Source organism: Oncorhynchus mykiss, chromosome 15 (assembly GCF_013265735.2).
Source record: "Oncorhynchus mykiss isolate Arlee chromosome 15, USDA_OmykA_1.1, whole genome shotgun sequence".
NCBI lineage: Eukaryota > Metazoa > Chordata > Actinopteri > Salmoniformes > Salmonidae > Oncorhynchus > Oncorhynchus mykiss.
The window spans coordinates 63,658,188-63,679,164 of NC_048579.1; positions in this window are offsets into that span (position 1 = coordinate 63,658,188).

Sequence of the window (20,977 nt, forward strand, 5' to 3'; positions counted from 1 at the left end):
TCTCTCTCGCTCTCTGTATTCCTCTTCATTCTTCCTCTCTCTCTGTATTCCTCTTCATTCTTCCCCTCTCTCTCTCTCTCTCTCGCTCTCTGTATTCCTCTTCATTCTTCCTCTCTCTCTCTGTATTCCTCTTCATTCTTCCCCTCTCTCTCTCTCTGTATTCCTCTTCATTCTTCCCCTCTCTCTCTCTCTGTATTCCTCTTCATTCTTCCTCCCTCTCTCTCTGTATTCCTCTTCATTTTTCCTCTCTCTCTCTGTATTCCTCTTCATTCTTCCTCTCTCTCTCGCTCTCTCTCTCTCTGTATTCCTCTTCATTTTTCCTCTCTCTCTCTGTATTCCTCTTCATTCTTCCCCTATCTCTCTCTCTCTCTCTCTCTGTATTCCTCTTCATTCTTCCCCTATCTCTCTCTCTCTCTCTCTCTGTATTCCTCTTCATTTTTCCTCACTCTCTCTGTATTCCTCTTCATTCTTCCCCTCTCTCTCTCTGTGTATTCCTCTTCATTCTTCCCCTCTCTCTCTCTCTCTCTCTCTCTGCATTCCTCTTCATTCTTCCGCACCCCTCTCTCTGTATTCCTCTTCATTCTTCCTCTCTCTCTCTCTGTATTCCTCTTCATTCTTCCTCTCTCTCTCTCTCTCTCTGTATTCCTCTTCATTTTTCCTCTCTCTCTCTGTATTCCTCTTCATTCTTCCCCTATCTCTCTCTCTCTCTCTCTCTGTATTCCTCTTCATTCTTCCCCTATCTCTCTCTCTCTCTCTCTCTGTATTCCTCTTCATTTTTCCTCTCTCTCTCTGTATTCCTCTTCATTCTTCCTCTCTCTCTGTATTCCTCTTCATTCTTCCCCTCTCTCTCTCTGTGTATTCCTCTTCATTCGTCCCCTCTCTCTCTCTCTCTCTCTCTGCATTCCTCTTCATTCTTCCGCACCCCTCTCTCTGTATTCCTCTTCATTCTTCCTCTCTCTCTCTCTGTATTCCTCTTCATTCTTCCTCTCTCTCTCTTTCTCTCTCTGTATTCCTCTTCATTCTTCCTCTCTCTCTGTATTCCTCTTCATTCTTCCCCTCTCTCTCTCTCTCTCTCTCTCTCTCTCTGTATTCCACTTCATTCTTCCCCTCTCTCTCTCTCTCTGTATTCCACTTCATTCTTCCCCTCTCTCTCTCTCTCTCTCTCTCTCTGTTGGGACAGACAGTGAGATAAGTAGTCCATCTCTCCTCTCATCCTCTGATATCAGACAGAAGAGTGGATCAAAGTCTTCCCGCTGACATTTGTTGAAATATCACAGTGTCTGCCCACCTCTCTGGACTATCTTAACTAGCACAACCCCATTAAGGTTTCAGCCCTCTACCAGGGACATTGAGAGTGGGGGTGTTGTTATTTAGTATAGCTCTGAGGGGATGGGATAGGTGTAAACAACCTCTGTATGGAGGAGACACGTGTAGGCCCATAGATGCTCTCCTTCCTTTCCTATAGCCTTCTGCCATAACAATAACATAGCGATACCATCACAGGAGGTTCAGGGTTTTGTAGCTCTATGTGGCTCAAAGTGGCTTGATCTGCTCTCTGACAAATGCCTGGCCTTATTTAGAGGTCAAAGGTTTTCCAACATAGTGAAACTGCAAGAATCTGAACCTTAATGGCGGTAATTTGTCTCTGCCATATTGGGTGGGCATTGGATTCCTTCACAGAGGAGGAAGCCATTCCGGGCCAGAGTTAAGGGCCATCCTTTATGCTGGGCCCCGGTCATACATCATGGGGGTAATCTCATAGAAAACACAGAGAGAATATAAAGAGAACCATCTGAAAACCTCAAGGCTAATGGTCCAGCGCTCTATACGACTGCTTCTAATCAACGTTCCCTGGAATGAGGTCTGTGTGTGTGTGTGTGTGTGTGTGTGTGTGTGTGTGTGTGTGTCAGTATGGTGGGTGTGTGTGTGTGTGTGTGTGGGTGGGTGTGTGTGTGTGTGGGTGTTGGTGTGGGTGGGTGTGGGTGTTCTGATAGCAATAACAATTACCTATGTCAAGAAAGGGAGAGAAAAAGAGCCACACACAGCAATAGCCCTATAGCGGTGGTCCAAGACTCCCTACAGTAAGTATGATAAACGCAGGGAGATTATCAGTAGCTCCTTGACTCGGGGGAAAAGCATCACATTTCATATAAATGACATGCCATGTCCAGCTGTCGGGAAGAAATGCAGTCAATCAATAACCCAGGACTCACTACAGCTGAATAGCAGTAATTTGATTATATTTCCCAAGTTTGACCTTCCCAGTCATCACTACACAAACACATACTTCCGGCGCCGACAGAGATGGCCGCCTCGCTTCGCGTTCCTAGGAAACTATGCAGTTTTTTGTTTTTTTACGTGTTATTTCTTACATTAGTACCCCAGGTAATCTTAGGTTTCATTACATACAGTCGAGAAGAACTACTGAATATAAGATCAGCATCAACTCACCATCAGTACGACCAAGAATATGTTTTTCGCAACGCGGATCCTGTGTTCTGCCTTACAAACAGGACAACGGAGTGGATCCTATGCAGCGACCCAAAAAAACGACTCCGAAAGAGAGGGAAACGAGGCGGTCTTCTGGTCAGACTCCGGAGACGGGCACAGCGCGCACCACTCCCTAGCATTCTTCTTGCCAATGTCCAGTCTCTTGACAACAAGGTTGATGAAATCCGAGCAAGGGTAGCATTCCAGAGGGACATCAGAGACTGTAACGTCCTTTGCTTCACTGAAACATGGCTCACTGGAGAGACGCTATCCAAAGCGGTGCAGCCAACGGGTTTCTCCACACATCGCGCTGACAGAAACAAACATCTTTCTGGTAAGAAGAGGGGCGGGGGCGTATGCCTCATGGCCAACGTGACATGGTGTGATGAAAGAAACATACAGGAACTCAAATCCTTCTGTTCACCTGATTTAGAATTCCTCACAATCAAATGTAGACCGCATTATCTACCAAGAGAATTCTCTTCGATTATAATCACAGCCGTATATATCCCCCCCCAAGCAGACACATCGATGGCTCTGAACGAACTTTATTTAACTCTCTGCAAACTGGAAACAATTTATCCGGAGGCTGCATTCATTGTAGCTGGGGATTTTAACAAGGCTAATCTGAAAACAAGACTCCCCAAATTTTATCAGCATATCGATTGCGCAACCAGGGGAGGAAAGACCTTGGATCATTGTTACTCTAACTTCCGCAACGCATATAAGGCCCTGCCCCGCCCCCCTTTCGGAAAAGCTGACCACGACTCCATTTTGTTGATCCCTGCCTACAGACAGAAACTAAAACAAGAGGCTCCCACGCTGAGGTCTGTCCAACGCTGGTCCGACCAAGCTGACTCCACACTCCAAGACTGCTTCCATCACGTGGACTGGGAGATGTTTCGTATTGCGTCAGATAACAACATTGACGAATACGCTGATTCGGTGTGCGAGTTCATTAGAACGTGCGTTGAAGATGTCGTTCCCATAGCAACGATTAAAACATTCCCTAACCAGAAACCGTGGATTGATGGCAGCATTCGTGTGAAACTGAAAGCGCGAACCACTGCTTTTAATCAGGGCAAGGTGTCTGGTAACATGACCGAATACAAACAGTGCAGCTATTCCCTCCGCAAGGCTATCAAACAAGCTAAGCGCCAGTACAGAGACAAAGTAGAATCTCAATTCAACGGCTCAGACACAAGAGGCATGTGGCAGGGTCTACAGTCAATCACGGACTACAGGAAGAAATCCAGCCCAGTCACGGACCAGGATGTCTTGCTCCCAGGCAGACTAAATAACTTTTTTGCCCGCTTTGAGGACAATACAGTGCCACTGACACGGCCTGCAACGAAAACATGCGGTCTCTCCTTCACTGCAGCCGAGGTGAGTAAGACATTTAAACGTGTTAACCCTCGCAAGGCTGCAGGCCCAGACGGCATCCCCAGCCGCGCCCTCAGAGCATGCGCAGACCAGCTGGCCGGTGTGTTTACGGACATATTCAATCAATCCCTATACCAGTCTGCTGTTCCCACATGCTTCAAGAGGGCCACCATTGTTCCTGTTCCCAAGAAAGCTAAGGTAACTGAGCTAAATGACTACCGCCCCGTAGCACTCACATCCGTCATCATGAAGTGCTTTGAGAGACTAGTCAAGGACCATATCACCTCCACCCTACCTGACACCCTAGACCCACTCCAATTTGCTTACCGCCCAAATAGGTCCACAGACGATGCAATCTCAACCACACTGCACACTGCCCTAACCCATCTGGACAAGAGGAATACCTATGTGAGAATGCTGTTCATCGACTACAGCTCGGCATTCAACACCATAGTACCCTCGAAGCTCGTCATCAAGCTCGAGACCCTGGGTCTCGACCCCGCCCTGTGCAACTGGGTACTGGACTTCCTGACGGGCCGCCCCCAGGTGGTGAGGGTAGGCAACAACATCTCCTCCCCGCTGATCCTCAACACTGGGGCCCCACAAGGGTGCGTTCTGAGCCCTCTCCTGTACTCCCTGTTCACCCACGACTGCGTGGCCACGCACGCCTCCAACTCAATCATCAAGTTTGCGGACGACACAACAGTGGTAGGCTTGATTACCAACAACGATGAGACGGCCTACAGGGAGGAGGTGAGGGCCCTCGGAGTGTGGTGTCAGGAAAATAACCTCACACTCAACGTCAATAAAACTAAGGAGATGATTGTGGACTTCAGGAAACAGCAGAGGGAACACCCCCCTATCCACATCGATGGAACAGTAGTGGAGAGGGTAGCAAGTTTTAAGTTCCTCGGCATACACATCACAGACAAACTGAATTGGTCCACTCACACAGACAGCATCGTGAAGAAGGCGCAGCAGCGCCTCTTCAACCTCAGGAGGCTGAAGAAATTCGGCTTGTCACCAAAAGCACTCACAAACTTCTACAGATGCACAATCGAGAGCATCCTGGCGGGCTGTATCACCGCCTGGTACGGCAACTGCTCCGCCCTCAACCGTAAGGCTCTCCAGAGGGTAGTGAGGTCTGCACAACGCATCACCGGGGGCAAACTACCTGCCCTCCAGGACACCTACACCACCCGATGTCACAGGAAGGCCATAAAGATCATCAAGGACATCAACCACCCGAGCCACTGCCTGTTCACCCCGCTGTCATCCAGAAGGCGAGGTCAGTACAGGTGCATCAAAGCTGGGACCGAGAGACTGAAAAACAGCTTCTATCTCAAGGCCATCAGACTGTTAAACAGCCACCACTAACACTGAGTGGCTGCTGCCAACACACTGACACTGACTCAACTCCAGCCACTTTAATAATGGGAATTGATGGGAAATGATGTAAATATATCACTAGCCACTTTAAACAATGCTACCTTATATAAATGTTACTTACCCTACATTATTCATCTCATATGCATACGTATATACTGTACTCTATATCATCGACGGTATCCTTATGTAATACATGTATCACTAGCCACTTTATACTATACTATGCCACTTTGTTTACATACTCATCTCATTTGTACATACTGTACCCGATACCATCTACTGTATCTTGCCTATGCTGCTCTGTACCATTATCCCCTTACACTGTGTACAAGACAGTAGTTTTGGAATTGTTAGTTAGATTACTTGTTATTACTGCATTGTCGGAACTAGAAGCACAAGCATTTCGCTACACTCGCATTAACATCTGCTAACCATGTGTATGTGACAAATAAAATTTGATTTGATTTGATTTGACACACACACACACACACACACACACACACACACACACACACACACACACACACACACACACACACACACACACACACACACACACACACACACACACACATACACACACACCTCCAGCTCCCTCCTAGTACATACTGCTCCCTCCTTCTACATACTGCTCCCTCCTAGTACATACGGTAGGCAATTAAGGTCACAGTTATGAAAACTTAGGACACTGAAGATGCCTTTCTACTGACTCTGAAAAACACCAAAAGAAAGATGCCCAGGGCCCCTGCTCATCTGAATGAACGTGCCTTAGACATGCTGCAAGGAGGCATGAGGACTGCAGATGTGGCCAGGGCAATAAATTGCAATGTCCATACTGTGAGACGCCTAAAACAGCGCTACAGGGAGACAGGACAGACAGCTGATCGTCCTCACAGTGTAAAACCACGTGTAACAACACCTGCACAGAATCGGTACATCCGAACATCCAACCGGTACAGGATAACAAAAAACAACAACTGCCCGGGTTACACCAGGAACGCACAATCCAGCTCCCTCCTAGTACATACTGCTCCCTCCTATTGCATACTGCTCCCTCCTATTGCATACTGCTCCCCACTAGTACATACTGCTCCCTCCTAGTACATACTGCTCCCCAATAGTACATACTGCTCCCTCCTAGTACATACTGCTCCCCAGTAGTACATACTGCTCCCTCCTAGTACATACTGCTCCCCAGTAGTACATACTGCTCCCTCCTTGTACATACTGCTCCCCAGTAGTACATACTGCTCCCTCCTAGTACATACTGCTCCCCAGTAGTACATACTGCTCCCTCCTTGTACATACTGCTCCCCAGTAGTACATACTGCTCCCCACTAGTACATACTGCTCCCTCCTAGTACAAACTGCTCCCTCCTAGTACAAACTGCTCCCTCCTAGTACATACTGCTCCCCAATAGTACATACTGCTCCCTCCTAGTACATACTGCTCCCTCCTATTGCATACTGCTCCCCACTAGTACATACTGCTCCCTCCTAGTACAAACTGCTCCCTCCCAGTACATACTGCTCCCCAGTAGTACATACTGCTCCCTCCTAGTACATACTGCTCCCCAGTAGTACATACTGCTCCCTCCTTGTACATACTGCTCCCCAGTAGTACATACTGCTCCCCACTAGTACATACTGCTCCCTCCTAGTACAAACTGCTCCCTCCTAGTACAAACTGCTCCCTCCTAGTACATACTGCTCCCCAATAGTACATACTGCTCCCTCCTAGTACATACTGCTCCCTCCTATTGCATACTGCTCCCTCCTAGTACAAACTGCTCCCTCCTAGTACATACTGCTCCCCAATAGTACATACTGCTCCCTCCTAGTACAAACTGCTCCCTCCTATTGCATACTGCTCCCTCCTATTGCATACTGCTCCTCACTAGTACATACTGCTCCCTCCTAGTACAAACTGCTCCCTCCTAGTACATACTGCTCCCCAATAGTACATACTGCTCCCTCCTAGTACATACTGCTCCCTCCTATTGCATACTGCTCCCCACTAGTACATACTGCTCCCTCCTAGTACAAACTGCTCCCTCCTAGTATATACTGCTCCCTCCTAGTACATACTGCTCCCTCCTAGTACATACTGCTCCCTCCTAGTACATACTGCTCCCTCCTATTGCATACTGCTCCCTCCTATTGCATACTGCTCCCCACTAGTACATACTGCTCCCTCCTAGTACAAACTGCTCCCTCCTAGTACATACTGCTCCCTCCTAGGACATACTGCTCCCTCCTAGTACATACTGCTCCCCACTAGTACATACTGCTCCCTCCTTGTACATACTGCTCGTCAGTAGTACATACTGCTCCCTCCTAGTACATACTGCTCCCTCCTAGTACATACTGCTCCACACTAGTACATACCGCTCCCTCCTAGTACATACTGCTCCCCAGTAGTACATACTGCTCCCTCCTAGTATGTACTGCTCCCCACTAGTACATACTGCTCCCTCCTAGTACATACTGCTCCCTCCTAGTACATACTGCTCCCTCATCGTACACACTGCTCCCCACTAGTACATACTGCTCCCTCCAAGTACATACTGCTCCTCAGTAGTATATTCTGCTCCCTCCTAGTACATACTGCTCCCTCCTAGTACACACTGCTCCCTCCTAGTACATACTGCTCCCTCCTAATACACACTGCTCCCTCCTAATACACACTGCTCCCTCCTAGTACATACTGCTCCCTCCTAGTACACACTGCTCCCTCCTAGTACATACTGCTCCCCACTAGTACATACTGCTCCCCCCTAGTACATACTGCTCCTCAGTAGTATATACTGCTCCCTCCTAGTACATACTGCTCCCTCCTAGTACATACTGCTCCCTCCTAGTACATACTGCTCCCTCCTAGTACATACTGCTCCCTCCTAGTACATACTGCTCCCTCCTAGTACATACTGCTCCTCAGTAGTATACACTGCTCCCTCCTAGTACATACTGCTCCCTCCTAATACACACTGCTCCCTCCTAGTACATACTGCTCCCTCCTAGTACACACTGCTCCCTCCTAGTACACAGCTCATTCCTAGTATATACTGCTCCCTCCTAGTACACTGCTCCTTCCTAGTATATACTGCTCCCTCCTAGTACACTGCTCATTCCTAGTATATACTGCTCCCTCCTAGTACACTGCTCCTTCCTAGTATATACTGCTCCCTCCTAGCTGGATGTATAATCCATTACCATAGCCTTTTCTAGCCAGTGTCCATGGATCCATGCTCTCTCTCTTTACCTAGGAAAGGAATGGAGTCATTTGTAACCGTGGACGACCTTGGTCGTCACACCTGGGGGATGACAACATTGCTGGGAGAGAGACAGAGGATTGTTATTTGTTATTCCAAATAACATAAGATCTATCTCTAAGCACTGTAACCAGAGAGTTGTGCTGAGGTTATGGATTTGTCACAACCCTTTTCTCAAGAACTACATTTTACAGGCATACAAACTGCCAGTGTGAAAACAGAAAAATAACACTAATCCGCTGTACAAGTCCAGACCAGGATGAAAAAGAAACCAAGATAATGGTGAGAGAAGAGAGAGAGAGAGAGAGAGAGAGAGAGAGAGAGATCTGAGAGTGAGAGAGAGGAATAGAGATTGTTTGAGTGAGAGAAATGGGGTATGGGAGTGAGGGAGGGAGGGAGAGAGAAAAAAAGAAGAGAGAGGAAGTTGATTTTGTTCCTGTTGGTTTTCCACCTCTATACATGCTCTCTACCCAATGACTTCATGCACCAACTGTGGAATGAAATGGGTCCATTTTCTAACTATTGTCTCTAATGTCTGTAACAACACCTCTGATATGTGTGAAAATGTTTTCAGCTATGTTTAAAAGTTAGAAGTTCATTGATTTGTGATATTTTCTCTCATATGGTGGTATTGGCATGGCATTGAGAGGGTGTGTTTAAGGACATATTCAATCTCTCCCTATCCCAGTCTGCTGCCCCCACATGCTTCAATATGGCCACCATTGTTCCTGTACCCAAGAAAGCGAAGGTAACTGAACTAAATGACTATCGCCCCATAGCACCTTTTGTCACCATGAAGTGCTTTGAGAGACTAATCAATATCACCTCTACCCTGCCTGTCACCCAAGACCCACTTCAATTTGCTTTCCGTCCCAATAGATCCCCAGGTGGTGAACGAAGGAAACAACACCTCCACTTCGCTGATCCTCAACACTGGGGCCCCACAAGTGTGTGAGCTCAGCACCCGCCTGTACTCCCTGTTCACCCATGTCTGTGTGGCCAAGCACGCCTCCAACTCAATCATCAAGTTTACCTGACGACACAACAGTAGTAGGCTTGATTATCAACAATGACGAGACAGCCTACAGGGAGGAGGTGAGGGCTCTAGGAGTGTGGTGCAAGGAATATAACCTCACACTCAATATCAACAAAACAAAGGAGGGGATTGTTGTCACGTTCTGACCTTTATTTCCTTTGTTTTGTCTTTATTTAGTATGGTCAGGGCGTGAGTTGGGGTGGGCATTCTATGTTTATTTTTCTATGTTGGTTTTTGTGTTCAGCCTAGTATGGTTCTCAATCAGAGGCAGGTGTCGTTAGTTGTCTGTGATTGAGAATCATACTTAGGTAGCCTGGGTTTCACTGTTGGTTTGTGGGTGTTTGTTTCCGTGTGAGTGTTTGTCGCCACACGGTATTGTTTCGGTTTTCGTTTTCATCACATCGTTTATTGTTTGTATTTCAGTGTTCAGTTCGTTTTTAATAAAGCGTCATGAACACTTACCACGATGTGATTTTCATTAAAAAAAAATCTAATTTTGTCTGTCATAGTTGAAGTGTACCTATGATGAAAATTACAGGCCTCTCTCATTTTTTAGGTGGGAGAACTTGCACAATTGGTGGCTGACTAAATACTTTTTTGCCCCACTGTACATAGACTTGAAATCACTGGCCACTTTAATAAATGGAACACTGGTCACTTTAATAATGTTTCTATATTTTGCATTACTCATGTCATAAGTATATACTGTATTTTATTTTATTATATTCTACTGTATCTTAGTCTATGCTGCCCTGACATTGCTTGTCTATATGAACTCAGCAAAAAAAGAAACGGCCCTTTTTCAGGACCATGTCTTTGAAAGAGAATTCGTAAAAATCAAAAACAACTTCACAGATCTATATTGTAAAGGGTTTAAACACTGTTTCCCACGCTTGTTCAATGAACCATAAACAATTAATGAACATGCACCTGTGGAACGATCGTTAAGACACTAACAGCTTACAGACGGTAGGCAATTAAGGTCACAGTTATGAAAACTTAGGACACTAAAAATGCCTTTCTACTGACTCTGAAAAACACCAAAAGAAAGATGTCCAGGGTCCCTGCTCATCTGAATGAACGTGCCTTAGACATGCTGCAAGGAGGCATGAGGACTGCAGATGTGGCCAGGGCAATAAATTGCAATGTCCATACTGTGAGACGCCTAAGACAGCGCTACAGGGAGACAGGACAGACAGCTGATCGTCCTCACAGTGTAAAACCACGTGTAACAACACCTGCACAGAATCGGTACATCCGAACATCCAACCGGTACAGGATAACAAAAAACAACAACTGCCCGAGTTACACCAGGAACGCACAATCCCTCCATCAGTGCTCAGACTGTCCGCAAGAGGCTGAGAGAGGCTGGACTGAGGGCTTGTAGGCCTGTTGTAAGTCCTCACCAGATATCACAACGTCACCAGACAGGACTGGCAAAAAGTGGTCTTCACTGATGAGCCGTGGTTTTGTCTCACCAGGGGTGATGTTCAGATTCGCTTTATTATTGAAGGAATGAGCGTTACACCGAGGCCTGTACTCTGGAGCTAGATCGATTTGGAGTTGGAGGGTCCGTCATGGTCTGGGACGGTGTGTAACTGCATCATCGGACTCAGCTTGTTGTCATTGTAGGCAATCTCAACGCTGTGCGTTACAGGGAAGACATCCTCCTCCCTCATGTGGTACCCTTCCTGCAGGCTCATCCTGACATGACCCTCCAGCATGACAATGCCACCAGCCATACTGCTCTTTCTGTGTGTGATTTCCTGCAAGACAGGAATGTCGGTGTTCTGCCATGGCCAGCGAAGAGCCCGGATCTCAATCCCATTGAGCACGTCTGGGACCTGTTGGATCGGAGGGTGAGGGCTAGGGCCATTCCCCCCAGAAATGTCCGGGAACTTACAGGTGCCTTAGTGGAACAGTGCACTGCAGTACTTAATGCAGCTGGTGGCCACACCAGATACTGACTGACACTTTTGATTGTGACCCCCCCCTTTGTTCAGGAACACATTATTCCATTTCTGTTAGTCACATGTCTGTGGAACTTGTTCAGTTTATGTCTGTTGTTGAATCTTCTTATGTTCATACAAATATTTACACATGTTAAGTTTGATGAAAATAAACACAGTTGACAGTGAGACAACTTGTTTATTTATATATTGTATATTTATATATTCTTAATTCCATTCCTTTACTTAGATTTGTGTGTATTGGGTATATATTGTGAAATTGTTTGATATTACTTGTTAGATATTACTGCACTGTCGGAGCTAGAGACCAAAGCATATCGCTACATCCACAATAACATGTGATTTAAAGGCAGCCCTCCCATTTATTTCACCTTTATTTAACCAGGTAGGCTAGTTGAGAACAAGTTCTCCTTTACAACTGGGACCTGGCCTAGATAAAGCAAAGCAGTTTGACACATACAACAACACAGAGGTAAACATGGAATAAACAAACATGCAGTCAATAACACAGTAGAAAAAGTCTGCACACAGAGTGTGCAAATGAGGTAGGATAAGAGAGGTAAGGCAATAAATAGGCCATGGTGGCGAAGTAATTACAATATAGCAATTAAACACTGGAATGGTAGATGTGCAGAAGATGAATGTGCAAGTAGAGATACTGGGGTGGAAAGTAGCAAGATAAATAAATAAATACAGTATGGGGATGAGGTAGTTGATGGGCTATTTATAGATGGGCTATGTACAGGTGCAGTGATCTGTGAGCTGCTCTGACAGCTGGTGCTTAAAGCTAGTGAGGGAGATATAAGTCTCCAGCTTCAGTGATTTTTGAAGTTCGTTCCAGTCATTGGCAGCAGAGAACTGGAAGAAGAGGCGCCAAAGGAAGAATTGGCTTAGGGGTTGACCATTGAGATTTGTTTAATAGATTGTTGGAGGTTATTTTGTAAATGACATCGCCGAAGTCGAGGATCAGTAGTATGGTCAGTTTTACGAGGGTATGTTTGGCAGCATGAGTGAAGGTGTTACGGTGCGTGAATGAGGACCCAAAAGCGAATTAACGTAAACAGAGCTTCTTTAATAACAAAACAAACGTAGGCTCAGATGGACCGGCAGATTCCGACAGGACAGGACAAGGTTGCAGCAAACATGACGATAGTCTGGTTCAGGCATGAATAACACAAACAAGAATCCGACAAAGACAGGAGCAGAAACAGAGAGAGATATAGAGACCTAATCAGAGGGAAAAAGGGAACAGGTGGGAAAAGGGGTGAACGAGGTAGTTAGAGAAGACAAGGAACAGCTGGGGGAAAGAGGGGAAGAAAAGGTAACCTAATACGACCAGCAGAGGGAGACAGGGTGACGAGAAAGAACAGGAACAGGACACAACATGACAATACATGACAGTACCCCCCCACTCACCGAGCGCCTCCTGGCGCACTCGAGGAGGAAACCTGGTGGCAACGGAGGAAATCATCGATCAGCGAACGGTCCAGCACGTCCCGAGAGGGAACCCAACTCCTCTCCTCAGGACCGTACCCCTCCCAATCTACTAGGTACTGATGACCACGGCCCCGAGGACGCATGTCCAAAATCCTACGGACCCTGTAGATGGGTGCGCCCTCGACAAGGATGGGGGGGGGGGGGGGGAGACGAGCGGGGGCGCGAAGAACGGGCTTGACACAGGAGACATGGAAGACCGGGTGGACGCGACGAAGATATCGCGGAAGAAGAAGTCGCACTGCGACAGGATTAATGATCTGAGAAATACGGAACGGACCAATGAACCGCGGGGTCAACTTGCGAGAAGCGGTCTTAAGGGGAAGGTTCTGAGTGGAGAGCCAAACTCTCTGACCGCGACAATATCTAGGACTCTTAGTTCTACGCTTATTAGCAGCTCTCACAGTCTGCGCCCTATAACGGCAAAGTGCAGACCTGACCCTCTTCCAGGTGCGCTCGCAACGTTGGACAAAAGCCTGAGCGGAGGGGACGCTGGACTCGGCGAACTGAGATGAGAACAGCGGAGGCTGGTACCCGAGGCTACTCTGAAAAGGAGATAGCCCGGTCGCAGACGAAGGAAGCGAGTTGTGGGCGTATTCTGCCCAGGGGAGCTGTTCTGACCAAGACGCAGGGTTGCGAAAAGAAAGACTGCGTAAGATGCGACCAATAGTCTGATTGGCCCGTTCTGCTTGACCGTTAGACTGGGGGTGAAAGCCGGAAGAGAGACTGACGGAAGCCCCAATCAAACGGCAAAACTCCCTCCAAAATTGAGACGTGAATTGCGGACCTCTGTCCGAAACGACGTCTGACGGAAGGCCATGAATTCTGAAAACATTCTCGATGATGATTTGTGCCGTCTCTTTAGCAGAAGGAAGCTTAGCAAGGGGAATAAAATGAGCCGCCTTAGAGAACCTGTCGACAACCGTAAGAATAACAGTCTTCCCCGCTGACGAAGGCAGTCCGGTGACAAAATCTAAGGCGATGTGAGACCACGGTCGAGAGGGAATGGGAAGCGGCCTGAGACGGCCGGCAGGAGGGGAGTTACCGGACTTAGTCTGCGCGCAGACCGAACAAGCAGTCACGAAGCAACGCGTGTCATGCTCCCGGGTGGGCCACCAAAAACGCTGGCGAACGCCAGGGTGGCCGGCTAACTTGGCAGAGTGAGCCCACTGAAGAACGGCCAGACGAGTAGGAACGGGAACGAAAAGAAGGTTCCTAGGACAAGCGCGCGGCGACGGAGTTTGAGTGAGTGCTTGCTTTACCTGCCTCTCAATTCCCCAGACAGTCAACCCGACAACACGCCCCTCAGGGAGAATCCCCTCGGGGTCAGTGGAGGCTACTGAAGAACTGAAGAGACGAGATAAAGCATCAGGCTTGGTGTTCTTAGAGCCCGGACGATAAGAAATCACGAACTCGAAACGAGCGAAAAACAGCGCCCAGCGCGCCTGACGCGCATTAAGTCGTTTGGCAGAACGGATGTACTCAAGGTTCCTATGGTCAGTCCAAACGACAAAAGGAACGGTCGCCCCCTCCAACCACTGTCGCCATTCGCCTAGGGCTAAGCGGATGGCGAGCAGTTCGCGGTTTCCCACATCATAGTTACGTTCCGACGGCGACAGGCGATGAGAAAAATACGCGCAAGGGTGGACCTTGTCGTCAGAGAGGGAGCGCTGAGAAAGAATGGCTCCCACGCCCACCTCTGACGCGTCAACCTCGACAACGAACTGTCTAGAGACGTCAGGTGTAACAAGGATAGGTGCAGATGTAAAACGATTCTTGAGGAGATCAAAAGCTCCCTGGGCGGAAACGGACCACTTAAAGCACGTCTTGACAGAAGTAAGGGCTGTGAGAGGAGCTGCCACCTGACCGAAATTACGGATGAAACGACGATAGAAGTTCGCGAAGCCGAGAAAGCGCTGCAGCTCGACGCGTGACTTAGGGACGGGCCAATCAATGACAGCTTGGACCTTAGCGGGATCCATCTTAATGCCTTCAGCGGAAATAACAGAACCGAGAAATGTGACGGAGGAGGCATGAAAAGTGCACTTCTCAGCCTTCACAAAAAGACAATTCTCTAAAAGGCGCTGGAGGACACGTCGAACATGCTGAACATGAATCTGGAGTGACGGTGAAAAAATCAGGATATCGTCAAGGTAAACGAAAACAAAGATGTTCAGCATGTCTCTCAGGACATCATTGACTAATGCCTGAAAGACAGCTGGAGCGTTAGCGAGGCCGAAAGGAAGAACCCGGTATTCAAAGTGCCCTAACGGAGTGTTAAACGCCGTCTTCCACTCGTCCCCCTCCCTGATGCGCACGAGATGGTAAGCGTTACGAAGGTCCAACTTAGTGAAAAACCTGGCTCCCTGCAGGATCTCGAAGGCTGAAGACATAAGAGGAAGCGGATAACGATTCTTCACTGTTATGTCATTCAGCCCTCGATAATCTATGCAGGGGCGCAGGGACCCGTCCTTCTTCTTAACAAAAAAAAACCCCGCTCCGGCGGGAGAGGAGGAGGGGACTATGGTACCGGCGGCAAGAGCTACAGACAAATAATCTTTGAGAGCCTTACGTTCGGGAGCCGACAGAGAGTATAGTCTACCCCGGGGGGGAGTGGTTCCCGGAAGGAGATCAATACTACAATCATACGACCGGTGTGGAGGAAGAGAGGTGGCCCTGGACCGACTGAACACCGTGCGCAGATCGTGATATTCCTCCGGCACCCCTGTCAAATCACCAGGCTCCTCCTGTGAAGAAGAGATAGAGGAAACAGGAGGGATAGCAGACATTAAACATTTCACATGACAAGAGACGTTCCAGGAGAGGATAGAATTACTAGACCAATTAATAGAAGGATTATGACAAACTAGCCAGGGATGGCCCAAAACAACAGGTGTAAAAGGTGAACGAAAAATTAAAAAAGAAATGGTTTCGCTATGATTACCAGAAACAGTGAGGGTTAAAGGTAGCGTCTCACGCTGAATCCTGGGGAGAGGACTACCATCCAGGGCGAACAAGGCCGTGGACTCCCTTAACTGTCTGAGAGGAATGTCATGTTCCCGAGCCCAGGTCTCGTCCATAAAACAGCCCTCCGCCCCAGAGTCTATTAAGGCACTGCAGGAAGCTGACGAACCGGTCCAGCGTAGATGGACCGACAAGGTAGTGCAGGATCTTGAAGGAGAGACAGGAGTAGTAGCGCTCACCAGTAGCCCTCCGCTTACTGATGAGCTCTGGCTTTTACTGGACATGAAGTGACAAAATGACCAGCAGAACCGCAATAGAGACAGAGGCGGTTGGTGATTCTCCGTTCCCTCTCCTTAGTCGAGATGCGGATACCTCCCAGCTGCATAGGCTCAGCACCCGAGCCGGCAGAGGAAGATGGTAGTGATGCGGAGAGGGGGGCAACGGAGAACGCGAGCTCCTTTCCACGAGCTCGGTGACGAAGATCAACCCGTCGCTCAATGCGAATAGCGAGTTCAATCAAGGAATCCACGCTGGAAGGAACCTCCCGGGAGAGAATCTCATCCTTTACCTCTGCGCGGAGACCCTCCAGAAAACGAGCGAGCAAAGCCGGCTCGTTCCAGCCACTGGAGGCAGCAAGAGTGCGAAACTCAATAGAGTAGTCTGTTATGGATCGATTACCTTGACATAGGGAAGACAGGACCCTGGAAGCCTCCTCCCCAAAAACAGATCGATCAAAAACCCGTATCATCTCCTCCTTAAAGTCCTGATACTGGTTAGTACACTCAGCCCTTGCCTCCCAGATTGCCGTGCCCCACTCACGAGCCCGTCCAGTAAGGAGAGATATGACGTGGGCGACACGAGCAGTGCTCCTGGAGTAAGTGTTGGGCTGGAGAGAAAACACAATATCACACTGGGTGAGGAACGAGCGGCATTCAGTGGGCTCCCCAGAGTAACACGGCGGGTTATTGATTCTGGGCTCCGGAGATTCGAAAGCCCTGGAAGTGGCCGGTGGATCGAAGCGGAGATGGTGAACCTGTTCTGTGAGGTTGGAGACTTGGGTGGCCAGGGTCTCAACGGCATGTCGAGCAGCAGACAATTCCTGCTCGTGTCTGCCTAGCATCGCTCCCTGGATCTCGACGGCTGAGTGGAGAGGATCCGAAGTCGCTGGGTCCATTCTTGGTCGGATTCTTCTGTTACGGTGCGTGAATGAGGACCCAAAAGCGAATTAACGTAAACAGAGCTTCTTTAATAACAAAACAAACGTAGGCTCAGATGGACCGGCAGATTCCGACAGGACAGGACAAGGTTGCAGCAAACATGACGATAGTCTGGTTCAGGCATGAATAACACAAACAAGAATCCGACAAAGACAGGAGCAGAAACAGAGAGAGATATAGAGACCTAATCAGAGGGAAAAAGGGAACAGGTGGGAAAAGGGGTGAACGAGGTAGTTAGAGAAGACAAGGAACAGCTGGGGGAAAGAGGGGAAGAAAAGGTAACCTAATACGACCAGCAGAGGGAGACAGGGTGAAGAGAAAGAACAGGAACAGGACACAACATGACAATACATGACAGAAGGATGCTTTGTTGCAAAATAGGAAGCCAATTCTAGATTTCATTTTGGATTGGAGATGCTTAATGTGAGTCTGGAAGGAGGCTTTACAGTCTAACCAGACAACTAGGTATTTGTAGTTGTCCACATATTCTAAGTCAGAACTGTCCAGAGTAGTGATGCTGGATGGGCGGGCAGGTGCGGGCAATGATCGGTTGAAGAGCATGCATTTAGTTTTACTTGCATTTAAGAGCAGTTGGAGGCCACGAAAGGAGAGTTGTATGGCATTGAAGCTAATCTGGAGGTTAGTTAACACAGTGTCCAAAGAAGGGCCAGAGGTATACAGCATGGTGTCGTCTGCATAGAGGTGGATCAGAGAATCACCAGAGACCCATAGAATTTTCTACGATCTGTCTTGACTTTAAAAGCGACAGCTTCATTAGAATGGCTTTTCAGTTGACTATAATATCATAATATCATATTTCATTTAACAGACAGCTTTTTCCTTTGGTTTCAACATCGTGAGTGATTATCTAATTAGGTGACTCACTTGTGTCTTGTCCATAGTTTTCAGAAGACCGTAACATGAAACACCACAGTTCCAGTATTACACATCCATTAACATGAGACTGTAACATGAAACACCACAGTCCCAGTATAACACATCCATTAACATGAGACTGTAACATGAAACACCACAGTCCCAGTATAACACATCCATTAACATGAGACTGTAACATGAAACACCACAGTCCCAGTATAACACATCCATTAACATGAGACTGTAACATGAAACACCACAGTCCCAGTATAACACATCCATTAACATGAGACTGTAACATGAACCACCACAGTCCCAGTATAACACATCCATTAACATGAGACTGTAACATGAAACACCACAGTCCCAGTATAACACATCCATTAACATGAGACTGTAACATGAAACACCACAGTCCCAGTATAACACATCCATTAACATGAGACTGTAACATGAAACACCACTGTCCCAGTATTACACATCCATTAACATGAGACTGTAACATGAAACACCACAGTCCCAAGGCAGTCCCCTGCCTTTTCCTCTGTCCCCCCCTGCCTTCTCCCCTGCCTTTTCCTCTGTCCCCCCCTGCCTTCTCCCCTGCATTTTCCTCTGTCCCCCCCTGCCTTTTTCCCTGCCTTTTCCCTTGATTTTCCCCTGCCTTTTCCCCTGCCTTCTCCCCTGCCTTCTCCCCTGCCTTCTCCCCTGCCTTTTCCCCTGCCTTCTCCCCTGCCTTCTCCTCTGTCCCCCCTGCCTTCTCCCTTTGCCTTCTCCCCTGCCTTTTCCTCTGTCCCCCCCTGCCTTCTCCCCTGCCTGCTCCTCTGCCTTCTCCCCTGCCTTTTCCTCTGTCCCCCTCTGCCTTCTCCCCTGCCTTCTCCCCTGTCTTTTCCTCTGTCCCCCCTGCCTTTTCCTCTGTCCCCCCTGCCTTTTCCTCTGTCCCCCCCTGCCTTTTCCCCTACCTTCTCCCCTGCCTTCTCCCCTGCCTTTTCCTCTGTCCCCCCCTGCCTTCTCCCCTGCCTTCTCCCCTGCCTTTTCTCCTGCCTTCTCCCCTGCCTTTTCCCCTGCCATCTCCCCTGCCTTCTCCCCTGCCTTTTCCTCTGTCCCCCCTGCCTTCTCCCCTGCCTTCTCATCTGCCATCCAGTACTATGTGTGTTTGTGTGGTGTAGGGATAAACCACTCGTGCACTGTAACACTGCCACACAATACAAGCTGTAATTGAATGACGCTGTCCCCCCTGCCTTTTCCTCTGTCCCCCCCTGCCTTCTCCCCTGCCTTCTCCCCTACCTTCTCCCCTGCCTTCTCCCCTGCCTTCTCCCCTGCCTTTTCCTCTGTCCCCCCCTGCCTTCTCCCCTGCCTTCTCCCCTGCCTTTTCCTCTGTTCCCCCTGCCTTTTCCTATGTCCCCCCTGCCTTCTCCCCTGCCTTTTCCTCTGTCCCCCCCTGCCTTCTCCCCGGCCTTCTCCCCTGCCTTCTCCCCTGCCTTTTCCTCTGTCCCCCCCTGCCTTCTCCCCTGCCTTCTCCCCTGCCTTTTCCTCTGTTCCCCCTGCCTTTTCCTATGTCCCCCCCTGCCTTCTCCCCTGCCTTTTCCTCTGTCCCCCCTGCCTTTTCCTCTGTTCCCCCCTGCCCTTTCCTCTGTCCCCCCCCCCTGCCTTCTCCCCTGCCTTCTCCCCTGCCTTTTCCTCTGCCCCCCCCTGCCTTCTCCCCTGCCTTCTCCCCTGCCTTTTCCCCTGCCTTCTTCCCTGCCTTCTCCCCTGCCTTCTCCCCTGCCTTTTCCCCTGCCTTCTCCCCTGCCTTCTCCCATGCCTTCTCCTCTGCCATCCAGTACTATGTGTGTTTGTGTGGTGTAGGGATAAACCACTCGTGCGCTGTAACACTGCCACACAATACAAGCTGTAATTGAATGACGCTGGGCTGGAATGTAAAGATCCAGGGCTGTTGAACAGGCCTACCTACACCCACTCTAATCCAATTGTAAATTATACAAACACAAAACGCTCACTGGCTATTGTGCAACCGTTCAAGCTTTCTCCCCTGCAAAAAACTGTCCCTTCTGTCTGCCTGCGACGGTGTAGAGAGGATAATCCCACAAGACTGCAGTGGAGGGAGGGAGGGCAAGAAATAGGAAAGAGGAGAGGGGTGGAGATAGAGAACTGCTAGGGACCTCTCCTTGTCTTCATGGGGGGTGTACAGTATAGAGAGTCAGGAATCTCTTCTGTAGATGTATAAGGTGACTGGAACAGTATTTGTCATTGATTGAAATGGTAGTGCCTGTTTGTGTTTATGTGCATTTGTATACATGTGTGGATCTGTGTGTATGTCAATGTATACATGTGTGGATCTGTGTGTATGTCAATGTATACATGTGTGGATCTGTGTGTATGTCAATGTATACATGTGTGGATCTGTGTGTATGTCAATGTATACATGTGTGGATCTGTGTGTATGTCAATGTATACATGTGTGGATCTGTGTGTATGTCAGTGTTTGCATGTGTGGATCTGTGTGTATGTCAGTGTTTGCATGTGTGGATCTCTGTGTATGTCAGTTTTTGCATGTGTGGATCTGTGTGTATGTCAATGTATGCATGTGTGGATCTGTGTGTAAGTCAGTTTTTGCATGTGTGGATCTGTGTGTATGTCAATGTATGCATGTGTGGATCTGTGTGTATGTCAATGTATGCATGTGTGGATCTGTGTGTATGTCAATGTTTGCATGTGTGGATCTGTGTGTATGTCAGTGTTTGCATGTGTGGATCTGTGTGTATGTCAATGTTTGCATGTGTGGATCTGTGTGTATGTCAATGTATGCATGTGTGGATCTGTGTGTATGTCAATGTATACATGTGTGGATCTGTGTGTATGTCAATGAATACATGTGTGGATCTGTGT